Genomic DNA, 17217 nt, shown 5'->3' on the forward strand with positions numbered 1-17217 from the left:
AGAGTATAGACACCTGTAGGAGAGAAGCAGTATTGGTCTCCATGGCTTATATAGGTTTCCCTAAACCTAAGAGGATGAACATAATTCTGTAACCTTATAGTTCAAGTAGTGTTTATAGCTCAATCTAGTTCTTTCTTTAAGGTTCTTATATTTTATGCTAAAAAGTCACTGGCTAAGGAAATACTGATGAAATGTTGACCTCCTACATGGTATAGGAGTTAACCTCTTGAGGAGCAGGTTCAAACTCCTTAATGAAGGAAAAGAATTAGTTTGGGATTTGTACTTCATAAGGGCTTGTTCTAAATAACGAGACAAAGCATGAAAGGCAGTTTAGAGTAAATGCATTAGCTCTTTCAGAGCTAGCCTAAGGCAAAGAGCTTAGATACTGACACAGAAATTCAGGATGGTTAGTGCTAGATAATGCAACTCCCAGACTGGTTTTGGATTTGAGGTACATTCTTCTACAACAAAAATCTTATTGGTTCCCTAGTCTATTGGTTCCCTAGTTCCATAGTCTACAACAAAAAGCTTATTGGTTCCCTATGTCTCCTGCTTGTCCTATGATGAATAAATCTCCCCATATTTTTTAGGGAATCCATCTCCCCCAAAATTCATGTGTTTAGCTTTTAATATAGGAGTCAACACTGAAAATCTGAGATTATTGGCATCTTTTTCATTCTATTTATTAGCCTCTTAAAAAAATCTCTCCTTAGAGTGCCCCAAGCTGCTAAAACTCAGAAGTTGCTGTAAACACCACAGCATCAGATTTACAAGCAATTTGTGATATGCTTAGACATGCAAAGTAGCTGTTATATTTCAGCAGAATTATTTGACATAGTGATTTATTCATGCTTTATTGATTTTTTATTAATGAAGTTCTTTAAAGACTCCATTGCATCTTTGGGCACAGTTCTAACCAGTTATACTGACTCAAAAGTCACCTTAGAAAGTACAGGCTTCCCTTTCTCTGTTTCTGGAAGAGTAAAAGTCTAAAGTAACGCAAATACATGCTCCCAGTGCTGTCCCACTTTCTATCAGTGGAAAAGCAGGGAAGTTGCTCTTCTTCCACCTAAGGAGCTACACTGTCAAATTACACAAAACATTTCCTTGGATGAGGGAGACGATTCTTGTGTTTGAGCCTTAATGGCTACATCTACAATATTAAATGCCTTCACTTGAGGTAAAGCGATGCAGAGGTTGTATCCCACATCTTTACAAGCTCTGTAAACTTAGCAGTAGTATAGCCCAACATGCTTTATACAAGACGACCTTGAAACTTCTTAGATTTCTTTCTGAGCTCCCTGTGGCCCTAGGGTATGAATACTATTTTGGGCATTTTTATTTTCATTGCAGAGTCTGAAATTATAAGATATCTGAGCTGCAGTCCATCAGAACATTGTTTTTCTCACATAGGGCTGAGTTTATGTGTTGACTGACTGGGTGGAACTTCACTGTGCTTAAACCAGTTTGCAGCCAAATCCTATGGATAGAGTATAAGAAAGCAGATGTGATGCTATCTTAGCCAGACTGACTGTTGTAAATTGTCCTTAAACAAACTATCCCTGAGTTACAGCAAAGCTTTTCCTTAGTATACAGCTAGTTTAACAAACTGTAGCTTTTCAGGAAACAATGAATGTCTTTGTAGTATTGATGACTGGGAAAGTGGGACACATGAGTTAAGCATGGAGTTAACTCAGTTGATAATGTGGATGTGCAGAACGTCTGTCATTCATGTAGCTCCCACACAGCAAAGCTGAAGGCTCTTCCAATATAATTTCAAATGATGAATGAGTTTGAGAATTTTGCCATCTGCTTGCTGACACAGGGAAAAATGTAAAATTCACTGAATTCATTATTCCTTCAGGTCTGATAAGAGAAAGATTGTTTGGAGGGTGAAAACAGCAAAGAGGGAGAAATCTCATTCCTAAGGAAATGGCTTTGCATGGTGGGATTAAATTAACAGAGTAGAAATGATATATTTAGGGGAGTGGGACCTGTCCTGGAAAGCAAGATCCAAAGTCTATTGAGATAAGCAAAAAATTAGAATATGAAAACAAAAACTCTCATATAGAAGATAGTTGGCAGTTTTCTGCATGTTCTGTATGTGAAGGGTAGTCTGGTTAAGAAGATATTAAGGTTACAGAAGAGAAAAAAAGGTCACGTATACCAGTATCAAAATGATCTGCATTGAACCCATGGAAGTCCCAAATATGAGGAAAAATAAACTTTGATTTGACAATAAAGAACAAGTATCCACAAAATGGCTTTATAGACCTTTGGTAGATGACCATACCTCTTTTGGGTAATAAAGCTTTACAAATATGACCAAAAGGTAAAGTGCATTACCTATGCATGTGAGGCAATGGTATTATTCTGATATTATGTCGCTAGAGTACATCAGTAAGATCTGGAGGAAAAGATGCATTCATTTTTAAGTGCTAATGACATAAATTCTGCCAAAGCCAGACACAGAACTATAAAAACTAATTCATGTTATTTTGATTTTTTTACAAAAGTATTAGGAGCAATTGTTTGGAACCTCTGTCAGTTAACATTTAAAAAATGCCAACAGATGGCTCTTCCTGTATCCATGCAGCTGACGATTCCAAAATAAGTAGTGCTGAGAGACTTCTTGGTGAAGCTAAGGGACAGGAAAGGCAGCTGTCACTGAATGTCTTAATTACAGCATTTACAGAGCTCTAATTAATGTAATGTTGTTTCTATAGCTATATTAATGTAACACCCATTACTGTGTCATTGGTTATACTTTGTGAATTAAATTTGGAATTTGGCACATATATGAAGTTTGTGGAGGCATATGTTTGATAGAACTCTTCAGCATTACATGGGGAGAATGCATTTAAAATATGAGTTGTAACTTGAAAATGTTAAATTAAGCTTTTAGAGTCAAAGATGATGCCTCTTTAAATTGGAAAGCGTTGGGGGACATTTGATGCTGTTGGCGTGTAAGTACTTTTGAGCAGCGTTTTATAGTGGTGCTGAGACCTTTTACTTTTGAACTGTGTTGCTTAAAATGTCAGAAATTGTTTAGAGATCAGGAGTAATATAACTCTGTATTCTTCTAGAACATCAACATTCTGTGGTATTTCAGATCATAAATTTGATCAATGAAGAAGCTTTGAAAATGGCCTTTTTTTAAAAGCTAAGGAAAAGAAATTCTTATAACTTGAAGGGAGAGATGGATCAAGTCTGTATAGTTTCAGTAAATATGAAAAAAAAAAATAAAGGGAAAGTTTCAGAAGCACATTGTTGGAACATTCCTTTCAACATTGTTCACCATTTTTGTTTTCCCTAGAAATATTTTATTCTGGCACCTGATTAAGGCTTAAAATAATGCTTTCCTTTCCCCTGACTTTTCTAAAGTCGTAGTAATATCAGAATAAGGCATGGGAGGCTGCTGCTAATGAAAGAGTCTTCAATTCAAAGAGCAATTCCATTCAATGGATCTGATTTAATAAAGCACTAGTTTTCCCTTTACCCCTTTATTTCCCAAATGCCACCAGTGTTTGTTCTGGCAAGTTGGGTAAATATCACTGTGCTCTGTTTCCAAAGGCTGTCACTAAAATAAGGAAGGCCATGGTTGTATACCTCTGCTTGGTAAATCTGTGTTTGATTACATGGGGCTACATTCTTCCAACTTTCCCCCGAAGACTATAAGAACCTTCTCCAGTACTGACTGTTTGTGGTTAAAGAAGAGTAAGAAGTCAGCATGCATGTCATTTCTTGTGCAGTTTAATAAGGTGAAAGCAGTTGCCGTAAATAGAGAAAGAAAATACCAAGTAGTGATACAAAACTTCACCTTACCTTGTTTCAGTCTATTCTACATTCATTTTTACATGGCCACATGATTTGGCTGGATAAAGGAGTTTGGCTGGGAAACTCGATTGTAAACTGATGAACACTAAAATAAATGCGTTTTCTTTGCCTTTTAAGATGTACAGACTTGAAGTAGTGCATTACTCTACATATGTGTTGCTACTGGCTACAGCGTTTGCTGCTGTGAATAATCACATAGAAAACCATTTCCAGATGAAGTACGAGGTGGAGAGCACATTGCAAAAATAGCTGCAGACCATGGTGACTGAGGCAAGGCTTGGAAGTATGAGAAAATCAGCACAATACAGAGATTTCTTGCCCTTTTGGGAAGGGGGTTTCATGGAGAGCAGATTGTTTGAATTGATTATTTTCCCATGTTGCTAGTAGCTTACCTAGGGAAAAGCATTTAAAACTTTTATTCTCTAGTGGAAAAGGTAATATTAAAAAAACACTAGCCAACAAAACCCTGTAGGTTTCCCACTTTAAGACAATTGAAACATAATGGACATTCAATTGATTTTCAGTGGGGAAAGCTGCAGGGCACCAATTATCTGTGCTCTAGAATTGTTGCTTGAAGTGAAGCTACACATTGAGGAGCCAATCAAATATATTTCAATCCCTGCATGCAATATGCTCCTGACAACAGTGTAAGGAACAAATTTTTCAGCCTCTAATTTAATGGATGCATCAGGACAACCTTTGATTGGTTTTAAAAGGACATTTGAAATGTTTCTGGAAACATTAATGCCACCTACTCAGTGCAAAACTTACATAAATCTCACTTTTGGTGATGATGAGTTGTATTACCTTTGCATATAGACATTCCAGCTCATGATCAGTATGTCTGTATCACATTTATGTGAAGGAGATGTACTAATTAAAGTTGTTAAAAAGATTTAAATCTAACCTTATCTTTTACTCCTGGATCCAAATCCAAAGAAATGTAGTAGCTGACAAGAATATTTATTGGTTGCACAAAGAAAAATTATTTTTTGGACTTTATGGAATTGTTTTTCAGCTGCTGATGGACAGCTAGCAGGTAATGACCGTCTCAGATTAAGGTGCAATTACAAATCAAGACCTCTTGGAAGTAATTTAAACCATTCTAAGCAGCAAGAGTGAGCACCATGGCATGGATTTAGCTACTAGGTGAAAGTGGTTGGAAATACTAGGGTAGAGGTTTGTGTGGTTTCTGAGGGATTTTTTTTTTTCCTTTTTAGTATATTTCAGCAATTTTGTTATGATTTGGGTAACAGAAAAGAGAAGACAGTTATTAAGTGTATAATTTAGGAAGAATAGCAAATTTTTAGGCAGAATTTTTTAGTGGAACAGAATAAAGGACAAGGTTAGGCAGTCATTTTAGACAAAAATATCTTTCCCTACAATGTATCTCAATTTGAATCAAGTGATAATGACAAGCACTATATTAAATAAGAGTATTCTTGCAATAGACACATGGATTAATCTGATTACTTGGTACTAGTAAGCCCTTTACTTGGAGTTGGAGGCATTCCGATATCAAAAAAGGTGTGTGCTAACCAGCAAGAGTAGAGAACATGATCAAATGTCTTGAAAAATGAGGAAATATGGAAAGATGAGGAAATTAGCTTAGGAAAAGAGAGACTGCAGAAAGAGATGACAACCATTTTCAGATAAGCTGCAAAATAGAAATTAGTAAATTATTCTCTGGGTTCCAAAACATTTACAGTTCCTTCAAGCTTTGTATTGACATTTTCATGTTTAATAACTGTATTCCTTATTCTGTCATCCAAGACAAGAATAAGCTTAATATTCAGCAAGAGAGATTTAGATTGGGAATTAAGAAAACATTTCTGGTAGACTAGCTAAAGAATGTCAATAGAAGTAGCAAAATCTGCATAATTTAAGGAATGATTTAGCCAAACATCTGCTAAGAATAACATTAAAGTTTTCTTGCTGTGAGCTTGGATGGAGGAGCACTAGATAATCTATTTTCCTCAAGGCAGCTTTAAAGTAAATTTGCAGTCAAATGTGTTGAAATTTTGGTAGCTGTTGTTCATGTCTTTCTTGTTCTTCAAATGAAAGAGAATATTTGCTAGCTATGTGAGACTAACCAAGAAAGTGAGTGTCATGAAATAGGAAGTTAAGTGTTCGTAGTAACTTGTTCTGTTGTTTCATACTGGAGTGAGTTTCACCCCTTTGGAGAACAATGTTTTCAGGGTGCCCATTGATGACAGAAATTGCAGAGTACTGTACACATTTATTATAGGCAAAGTTATATTGTCTATACCATTAAATCTGCCATATATTCCTCTTTGTTTCACTGGAGTACTTACAAAGTAGTAGAGTCTTCAAGGTGAGAGAAGAGGTCAAGGATCCTGGTGAGAAAAACTGCAAATCAATTGGGAGGTACAAGTAAATAATTTCATCATTGAAGACACTAACAAAAGAAAAGTATCAATTTTATGTTTTGCTCTGAATTTATAACATTTATAATATTGCATGAATTGAATAATCCATAGATATTCTTTCTGCAGTTGTCATTTTATGTTTCTTATTCCTAAACCAGACCTCTCTATAGTGTATAAGACGTAAGTACTTCACCAAGTATAAAGAAATAGAGCCTTACAAGTTTCACTTTTTTGCTAAAGGAGAACAGTAGCATTTACATAAATCTGATTTTTGTCCTTTGTCTTCTATTAGAACCGCTATCAATAGATGGTGACATATCAATTTCCCTGCTTTAAGCTGACTTTACACTTTCACAAATGGCTGCACAGCATGTAATTGTGCAGAAATAATTCTCCTAAACTGATTCCATAGCTTGGCTTTTAACACTGAGAATTTGAATTTGTTAAATGGAAACCCTTGTCCACCTGAAGGTCTAAAGAAACTATAGGATAAGAAAATCAAGAGAGGTTTTTTTACAGTAGGGTCACTACTATCAGCCTGGTGTTTGACTTTGAGAGCTGCTGACTTCACTCAAGCAAATGCCTCAGATGTGTCATAATCAGACTCCTACCTGTTAATGCAATTAGCAGATCCTTAAGAGCAATCCAACTCCTGAAAAGTAGGATTCAGATGTCTAAACATAGGTAATTACACTATTGGTACTCCGGGACTTCTTACTTGGTCTCCAGCTGCTGCATCAGAAAGTATATGGGTCTCCCAGAAGTCCTATTCCCATATTGGCCAACCAGTTGAAATATCCTAGATACCCTAAGGCATCTAGGCTGCCTATGGTGATCTAGGTTATCTAAGGTGCCTATAGATAAGAAAATGAGGCCTGTCCTTCTAGCTGTTTATCTCTCCAGATTCCAGGACTGTACTGATGTCTTTATTGATAGTGGGAATTTAGGGATGTCTTAGCTATGTTTGGATCTCTTAAGAAACAGCTGAAGTTGGCTCTTCATCTCTGTCCAACCTGACTGTGTTGATGAATACAAGTTCTTTCTTTCTTTGAAGGACTGTTAAAAGGTTTTTATTTAGTTAGTGTAATAAATATGTCAAAACCCTGAAAACGTATTTAACAGTAGGCAGCCAATTGCAAAATAATACGTGAAAATCATAGGAAAAATCATATTATAGAAGTGCTCCACTAGGTTAAATTTAGAGAAATTTGCCACTAAAATTTAATTCTTCCATCCCAACTATCACAAGTATTCCTTTTGGATCTCTCACATTTTAGTTTTTTAGAGAAAACATTTTGTGTGCCACAAACCAATGCCTTATAGTTTTTATTGCAAAAGGCTTGAGTGCTTTAAACTACAGTCTTTCTTCTAATACTGAACTGCAGACTTGTTCAGATCCTTTCATATTATTACTTATCCTGCTGATCTGATTTGCTGTTTAAGTTTGAATTGATATCTCATTTTGTCCATAATTCTATTTCTCATCTTCAGTTTATTAACTCTTCAAAATACAGTGTTTATGGTTTCTCTCATGCTTGGGGGAGGTGGCATTGCAGAACTAAGTGTTTGCCTATGTCGAAGCTTCTGTAAAGGGATTTCTTTGAAAACGTATCTACAAAATCATTAACTACTTTGCAGTTGTACCAGTGGCGCTGGGAGGATATTACTCACTGTACCAGCCACTGAGGTTCTCCTTCCTACATGTCCTGTCTGCACCCATCTTGGTTTTTTTAGTCTGCATTTTTAAACATACAGGAAGAGGAAATTAGGGGCTGTAGCGACAGGACAAGGGGGAATGGGTTTAAACTTAAAAAGGGGAAGTTCAGGTTGGATATAATGAAGAAGCTCTTTACTGTGAGGATGGTGAGGCACTGACACAGGTGGCTCAAGGATGTTATGAATGCTCCATCCCTGGCAGTGTTCAAGGCCAGGTTGGATGGAGTCTTAGGTCACATGGTTTAGTGTGAGCTGTCTCTGCCCATGGCAGGGGGTTGGAACTGGATGATCTTAAAGTCCTTTCCAACCCTAACTATTCTATGATTCTATGCTTCTGTGATTCACAAAAGGGTCATAATACCTAACATTAGTTTCAAAGTCTTAATTCAAATAACTGTGGAACCAAATGTGAACTTTCGTTTGGGTTTATCTGTGGTTTTATTATTTTGTCAGATGTTTCTTCTGGCTTGATTCCTAGGGAAATGTTAGCTGCAGCTCAGATAATTAAAAAGCAGACCTTGAAGACTGCTGTGAACTTGTCAAGAGCTGTGCTAAATGGAAGGAGTGTTAATCATTATACTCTTTCGAACACAAGACAGAAGTTTCCGCTAAAATAAAGCTGGTCAAAGCTGTGATTCCACTTGATCCAGAAAAATATAACCTAGCAGTTTTAGCCTAAGGATATATCCCAAAAGAGATTTTGAGATATCCTTCAACACAGAGTACACAGCTAATGAATTGTTCATGGGTTCATCTCACAACAAAAGCTGCGTTGATCATGCTGTCCTTTCTCTTCAGAACGGTAAATTTCTTCAACCAGATGGCAGGGTTGGATTTCTCCCCCCACTCCTGCCTTGATTACTCTCCTGCCTGCAGAGAGAGGCATGCCTTTAGCAGGAATTTGAGCTATTGCAATGAAATTCATACTGCTGGATAAGCAGAATTTTAGCAACCTGTCATTGTCAATGCATAATTTTGGGACTCTAAGAGTTGGGCTTCAATCTATAGCTGGTGAAAGTATTTCTGAAATGGAAAATAAGCAGAAAATCATTAAAGCTTTTAGAGAGGCAATTAATTCCCCGCAGAAATTGCTTTTAGCATTTAAGAAACTAACTAAACAATTTTAATGGTGCGAAGTACTATAGCAGCTGTTCATCAAGGAAGAAATAAACACCACTGCAACTGCCACGTGTACCATGATTACCGTCCATTCTTCAGTCTCTTTATCAAAGGTTTACACACAGTTGCAGTAACAGCAAAGAATGAGCTTCTGTATACTTGTGTTATTACATCTTCATTGTATTTAGGTAAAAATTAAAGTATAAGATCTTTTCACTGTTATTCTATGATAATGTGAAAAAAAATGTAAATAATGATGGTAAATAATTATGAGTTTGACCTTTATTTGGTGTTTTAGATTTTTTATTTGTTTTTTTTTCTCCTTTCTGTTGGTTTCCTTGATTCTTACCAGCTGTGGATTCCAGATAGAAACCCAGGAGGGCTTAATTAGAGGAAGGAGTCAAAGCAGTGGTTGTCAAATGTTTTCACATTAGCTGCATATGTAACTGTGACAATTTCAGAGTACCTGAAGTTTTCCTGAACATATGATTCAGCATTAAAAGTAAATTTTTGTGTTATAGCTAAACATGGCATCTGTGAGGATGCTGAAAACAAGGTATTTTAAAATCATAAAGAAGGAGCAATGAATTGCAGGGATGCTTTATTCTGTAGAAATACTCATCTGAGAAAGTCACCTTCCTCTACAGTCTACATGAAATGCTCATTCTCTACTTATTGCATCCCCTCTGATTTTTGATCAGTGTTAAAGGTTTTTTTCCTTAAAGATTAATATTCAGACTGTTTCTAGAGTCTTTCTTGGGAATTACTTACATACCTGAAACTGGTACTGTACAACATCTGATGCTGCTCTCTTACACCTCTTCATGATCCATGTACGTACTTCTGAGATGCGCCTTACACTACATCCTGAGTAGTCCTGCAGCATGGAAGGATGCAGAAAAAGGATTAGTTAAGTTCAGTTCTGTATTCTTTCAGAAACAGTTTATTTCTCCTTGTATATCTGTGTGCCAATTCTAAGTAAAATACCAGGCTTTGCTTTGTTGAATGTGTTTACTGGATGCCTGTTGGCATTTTTAAAGTATATTGACTAAAATATTTCATATCTTCTTTCAAAAATGAAAAACTGGTTATATGGAATCATTCTATAGAGTGACTGAACATAGGACCTGAACAGGTATGTGAATGCCACCTGCAGCCCTGGTAAAGCCTGTCAAATAATATCAGATTTATTTTATTTAGCTTTAAGTAATTAGTTTTTTAGTAAATTTTAGTTCTAAGTGTTTAGAATCTTCTGATTTACTATGTTGGGAAGACAAAACTCTAGAGGGAAAAAAATTGAAAACAAGTTTCAGTAATAATGTTTTATCTGATTGACAGCTAGGATGGCAGGTGACTGTTTTACAGATTTGATTCATAGATTTGTTTGAAGACCACTGAAGCTGGAAAATTCTTCCTTTCCTCTCTTCCCAACTCACTTTTCTCACTGATTGTTATGCTGTGTTCCATGAAGGATGCATAGCTGACTGGCCTCCTCAAATCAGATCATGACCTACTTGCTCCATATTATATATTTATGTTATAGTTTAACATTCAGTATTTTCTTTTCAGAATATTATAGGTGCACATATATTGTAAGAATAGAAGTGTTATTGGTAGTTTGTCTTACACTACTCTAAAGTTATTTGGTACTCTAATAATATTATTTCTTTAACCACAGAGAGATGCAAAGATGGGAGCTCTTCATCTTTCTATTCATTGTGGCATGGCACAGACCTGGAAGGAACAACCAGAGGTGAGAAGTTAGTCTCATCTTGGTTTGAGTCCTTGACTTCTCCAGTGAAATGGAACCAAACCCCTGCTAGAAGCTTGGTTGTACTTTCAGGACAGAGACGGAGGGAAAATGAGGTCAGAACAAACTATAAGATTCTTTTCTCCCCTCTGACCCAGCTTGAACTAAAGCTGAAGTGGTTTTGAAGGTGAAATTAAAGAAGATCCTTCATGTGTGTGACAGCACCTCAGAGTGAAACCTCTCTCAGTTTCTTAAATTAATTGGGTCCCTGAAGGCTGGTGACTTCTGGGATTTATTTTCAAAGAGGAAAATATCACCACAAAGAGAAATAGCCTGAGCTGAGAGACTACAGGACTGTTCTGCGACTGTTCTCTTTGTCTCGACTGCCATTGCTGGAACAATCCACCAAGGGTCCTGAGATGCCAGTGGCAGTAATGAATACAGAAAGGTTAAACAGATACTGAATTGTTAATGCTGATGTATAAACCTTGACAATAGACCTAAACATTAATTTTGCAAGAAACAGATGACTTTCTAGCCCAGAAGTTTGTTATGTGTCCTTGCAGCATTGTTTTCCTACAGTATAGGTCTGTGTTCTGCTACCTAATTTGATAATAAATATATCTTTCTCTTTTTTTTTAACTGTTTTTCTTTCAGTTAACAATGCCTTCATTATGTATCATAGAATCATAGAATCATAGAATTGTTAGGGTTGGAAAGGACCTTAAGATCATATAGTTCCAACCCCCTGCTGTGGGCAGGGACTCCTTACGCTAAATCATATCACCCAAGGCGTCGTCCAACCTGGCCTTGAACACTGCCAGGGATGGAGCATTCACAACTTCCCTGGGCAACCCATTCCAGTGCCTCACCACTCTCACAGAAAAGAATTTCCTCCTTATATCCAATCTAAACTTCCCCTGTTGAAGTTTGAACCCATTACCCCTTGTCCTATCACTACAGTCCCTAATGAAGAGTCCCTCCCCAGCATCCCTATAGGCCCCCTTCAGATACTGGAAGGCTGCTATGAGGTCTCCACGCAGCCTTCTCTTCTCCAGGCTGAACAGCCCCAACTTCCTCAGCCTGTCTTCATACGGGAGGTGCTCCAGTCCCCTGATCAATCTCGTGGCCTCCTCTGGACTTGTTCCAACAGTTCCATGTCCTTTTTATGTTGAGGACACCAGAACTGCACACAATGCTCCAGGTGAGGTCTCACAAGAGCAGAGTAGAGGGGCAGGATCACCTCCTTCGACCTGCTGGTCACGCTCCTTTTGATGCAGCCCAGGATACGCTTGGCTTTCTGGGCTGTAAGCGCACACTGCTTGCTCATGTTCATTTTCTCATTGACCAGCACCCCCAAGTCCTTCTCCGCAGGGCTGCTCTGAATCTCTTCTCTGCCCAACCTGTAGCTGTGCCTGGGATTGCTCCCACCCAGGTGTAGGACCTTGCACTTGGCATGGTTAAACCTCATGAGGTTGGCATCAGCCCACCTCACAAGTGTGTCAAGGTCCCTCTGGATGGCATTCCTTCCCTCCAGAGTATCAACCGAACCACACAGCTTGGTGTCATTGGCAAACTTGCTGAGGGCTCACTCAATCCCACTGTCCATGTCAGCGACAAAGATGTTGAACAAGACCGGTCCCAACACCCATCCCTGAGGGACACCACTCGTTACTGGTCTCCAGCTGGACAATGAGCCATTGACCACAACTCTTTGTGTGCGGCCATCCATCCAGTTCTTTATCTACCGAGTGGTCCATCCATCAAACTGATTTCTCTCCAATTTAGAGACAAGGATGTCATGTGGGAGAGTGTCAAATACTTTACACAAGTGCTGGTAGATGACGTCAACTGCTCTACCTCTGTCCATCACTTCTGTAGCCCCATCATAGAAGTTCATTAAATTGGTCAGACAGGATTTCCCCTTAGTGAAGCCATGCTGGCTGTCACCAAGCACCTTGTTGATTTTCATGTGCCTTAGCATGCCATCCAGGAGAATCTGCTCCCAGATTTTGCCAGGCACAGAGGTGAGACTGACTGGTCTGTAATTCCCCAGGTCATCCATTTTCCCCTTCTTGAAAATGGGGGTTATATTTCCCTTTCTCCAGTCATCGGGAACTTCACCTGACTGCCATGATTTCTCAAATATGATGGCCAGTGGCTTCACAACTTCATTTGCCAGCTCCTTCAGGACCTGCGGGTGGATTTCATCAGGACCCATGGACTTGTGCACGTTCAGATGTTTAAGATGGTCTCGAACCAGTTCCTCTCCTACAGTGGGCTCAAGGTCTTCATTCTCACAGTCCCTGCATCTGCCTTCCAAGACTTGGGTGGTTTGGTCAGAGCCTTTGCAGGGAAGACCAAGGCAAAGAAGTCATTCAGAACCTCAGCCTTCTCCAAATCCTGTGTAGCCAGTTCTCCTGAGAGCTTCCTGAGGGGGCCTACATTCTCCCTAGTCTGTTTTTTATTTGTTATGTACCTGTAGAATCCCTTCCTGTTATCTTAATACCTCTTGCTAAGGTTAATTCTAACTGGGCCTTAGCTTTCCTAACCTGGTCCCTAGCTTCCCGGACAACATCCCTGTACCCTTCCCATGCCATCTGTCCTTGCTTCCACGTATTATAAGCCTCTTTTTTCATTTGAATTTTCCTCAGGAGCTCCTCATCCATCCAAGGAGGTCTCCTGGCCCTCCTGCTGCGCTTCCTTCTGGTTGGGGTGCAACACTCCTGAGCTTGCAGCAGGTGATCCTTGAAAGACCTTCAATAAATGGTTTCAAAGCCCAAGTGCTCCGAAGTAAACCCTGACACATTCATGCAGAGGGCTCTAATCTTGAAAGTCCTACCAAAGCGTCTCTCTCCCTAAATCAGCTGTGATTTAAGCGGAGCTTATAAAACTCTTTTAGAAATGTAATAGAAGTTAGAAGGGTGAAAAACGGACTGCTTCCTTTTCTTTGTAAATGATGATTTTGGTGTAAGGAAAACACCAATTCTAACCTACTGTAAGTAAAAATCTGATAATCTAGTCAAGGGGTTTTCTAGTTGAAAGAAGCATTAATGTTATTCAGTGGGAAGAAAGAATTTGTATGTTGTATATAAGTTAAACAAGAACGAGATCTATTTTCTCATTAAGATTTCTCATTAAAAAATAAATAAACTTCACAAATTTATAACCATTAGGATCAGGCTCATAAATAGCTATGGTGTAATCAAATATGTAATCCATAAGACAAAGGTTTGGATTTTTTTTTGTGGCAAAGCTATAGTGACAGTTTCTTGCGTCCTTTTTGCCCAGGAACCTTAGCAAACACTTTAGAGATTAGTAGTCTGATTACCTTCAACAATAAACTCCTCCAAAGGTAATTAATGTGCTCTGTGATTGTAAGATGAGTGGGAATGTGCATTCAAATAAAGAGACAGGCTGGCCAGCCAGGAAGTGGCCTTTGACACATTTAATTTGTAGAGTATATTTTCATAGCTATCCAATTCCTGATTATGAGCCACTAAATTAAACGGAAAAAAAGGGAGGAAAAAAATTCTATCATAAAGTTCTTCATATCTTTGGAAGAGTCGTGTTTTTCAGTCAAGTAAGTATGAGCAGATTTTGTTGCATAGAGAAAGGTCCTAGTTTCTTGTAAGTAGAAATGAACATTTTAAAAATTATGCATTCCATCCTTTTTAGTTTGGATATATTTGGATTCTTTTTCTTAGAAATTATTCAAATAAGAAAAGGCATGATAAATGTCTAAGATGTATGAAAAAAATCAGTGGTCTTGTGCAGGTTTGTACCAAAAGAAGTAGCTGAGCCACAGAGCAAAATATGCAAAATGATGATTTATGTTGTCATGCAAGCTTGTGATAAGACAGCATGGGAGGAACATTATTTTTTATTGTTGAAGTTTTATAATTATGGATTCTGCTGTAATACTATTATTAATGTAACATAGAACTTCAATTTTCAGTGCAGTTTACTTCTATTTCTTCCAATGGGTGATTTCAACCCATTTCTGTCCCTGGGCTTTGCCAAAAGCACATAGCACCTAAAACATTATGTGAGTTCTAGCTCTTCCATGTACAGTGTTGCCTTGAGCTGGTCTTAGTAATATTTCATTAGCTTACCTCTGATCTCTTCATAGTTCTTTTCTGGTCCTAAAACTATATGTAAGCAATGTTCTGTATAATTTTACATTGATGATCTGTGTGTCACAGCGGCTGGTATGGGATCAGCTGATCACACAAAAGATGTGGATTTTACAGAGCTGTTTCTCATGTTCAGATCCACGAAGTTTTCTTGGTGTGTTGGCTACCTACCTCCATAGCTGACAGTCAAGTGCAGAATAAACTCAGGTGAGATCATAGAATTCTTACTTGCAATCTAGTGTGTAGTGTAGTGTAAATTAAAGTTCATTTGTTCTTCATGTTACAGGCAGAAAAGGAAACCTTTCTTTATTCATAGAAATAATTGACTTTTTTGGTTAATGCAATTAAAATAAGAAGACATATTTGCTGGTTAATATTTTGTTTCATGTTTACTTGTTTTCTGATTCTGGTTGGTACTGGTAATGGAAGAAATTCTGTCAAGGACACTGATGTGTTATTTCTGTCGTATCTAGATTACTTATAATGTAGATGCTTTATAAACACTAGGAAAAAAGTTTCTCTGCTCAAAATACCTTTCAAATAGCAGTTTTTGCAATTGATATAGAGAACATGGTGTGCAGGCTGAAAATTCAAACCCAATGTTTTTATGTGCTTTGGCAAGCTTTTAAGGAGAGTTACTTTAAGTTAGCTTAGGGAAATAACACTGGGGTGAGTATTTAGACTCTGCTACCACCCTTGCTCTGCTTCTGACCTGCTGGTGTACTTCAGTAAGCATCTGTGGCTCACGTTAGCTATCTGAAAGCTAAAAATAATGATAAGGTTTTCTTCCATGGGGTTTTATTCCAATCTGAGGTTCAGGTGTGGAAAGCACTGTATGAAAAGTTGCCTTCTTAGATATATGAAATTGCTCAAATTAAGCTTGTCAAATAGATGTGAACATATCGATTTTTCAGTTCAGTGAATAAACAGCCTTAATGTGAGCGTACTTGTGGTGTGACATTAACAGTTAAAAGAATGAAAGGAAGGAAAGAACCAGAACCCTACTAATTGTGGAATTTAATGGCTTAGTGGACTATAAATGAGATGATGTTTGTGGCCTCAGAGGACAAGAAAGGACATGGATGTATGACTGGGGAGGACAAAGAGGTTTGGCTGTGGTTTATCTGATTTGCAAGTGTGCACCTTCTTTATAATATAGAAGAAGGAATACAGAATTTTCCAGTCAAATTTTTCAGATGAGTTGCACATTTCCAAAGGCTGGAAATTAATCCTACATCTACACAAGAGGTCAGGTAATGGCAGTTTTGAAGAAATGCAAACAGCTACAAGAACAGTGATTGAAACTTGCTAACAGGATGGAACAGATGCAGCTTAGGAAAAGCAATGTGGTGAAGGCTAAGGTCATATAGTAAATTTATAAATGTGGGTTTACTAAGGAAAATGTCTAATATTAGCCTCTGCATCCCAGTTCAGGAGTTCAAATTAAGCAGATAATTGAACCAAATGAGGTGCATCGAAGAGTGTTGAGGCAGCTGACCAACGTCATGGCAAGGCCACTCTCTATCATCATCTTTGAATGGTCAAAAGAGTCAGGGCAAATTTGTGACAAATGGAAACAGGTAAATAAAGTGTCATTTATCAAAAAGGAGGATCTGGGGAACTCTAACTTTCACTTTAGTCCCTGTGAAGTTTATGTAGCAAATCATCCTAAAAGCTGCATCCAAACATGTGAAGGATGTTCACTGAAGCAGCAGTGAACAGTCAGCATGAGCTGACCAAAGACAGGTTGCACCTTCTACAGGGAGACAACTGACTATGCAGGTAATGGTGGGTCAGTGGATTTCATTTACTTTGATTTTAACAAGGCTGTCAGCCTGATTTTCCAATCTTTTATTGCATTCAGAAGGTATAACCTATTCAATATACAAATATACTACATGTGTTGACTACAAAGTGATGCCTCTGCAGTGATGAGAGCTAATGACATACCACACTGCATTAGGAGCATCATAGCCAGTAGGTTGAGGGAAGTGGTTATTTCCTCTATTTGGCCCTTGTATGAACACATGGGAGACATTATGTCTGGGCTTGGACTCAGTAGTACAAGAAAGACACTGACATACTGGAGGGAATCAAGAGGAGCATCAACAAAATAGTTAGGGGACAAAAGCATAAGCCACGTGAGGGGAAGCTGAAGGAATCAGACTGATTCAGTTCAGAGAGGAGAAGGCTTAAGGGTCATTTTCCTTTCTAGTCTTGGCATTCCTCCCCAGTTGTGTGCAAGTAAACCTCAGTGCTTTAGTTGTAG

The sequence above is a fragment of the Pezoporus flaviventris genome, unplaced genomic scaffold (assembly GCF_033815535.1).
Source record: "Pezoporus flaviventris isolate CSIRO_AGI_PZ_B2104156 unplaced genomic scaffold, CSIRO_AGI_Pfla_v1 ptg000025l, whole genome shotgun sequence".
NCBI lineage: Eukaryota > Metazoa > Chordata > Aves > Psittaciformes > Psittacidae > Pezoporus > Pezoporus flaviventris.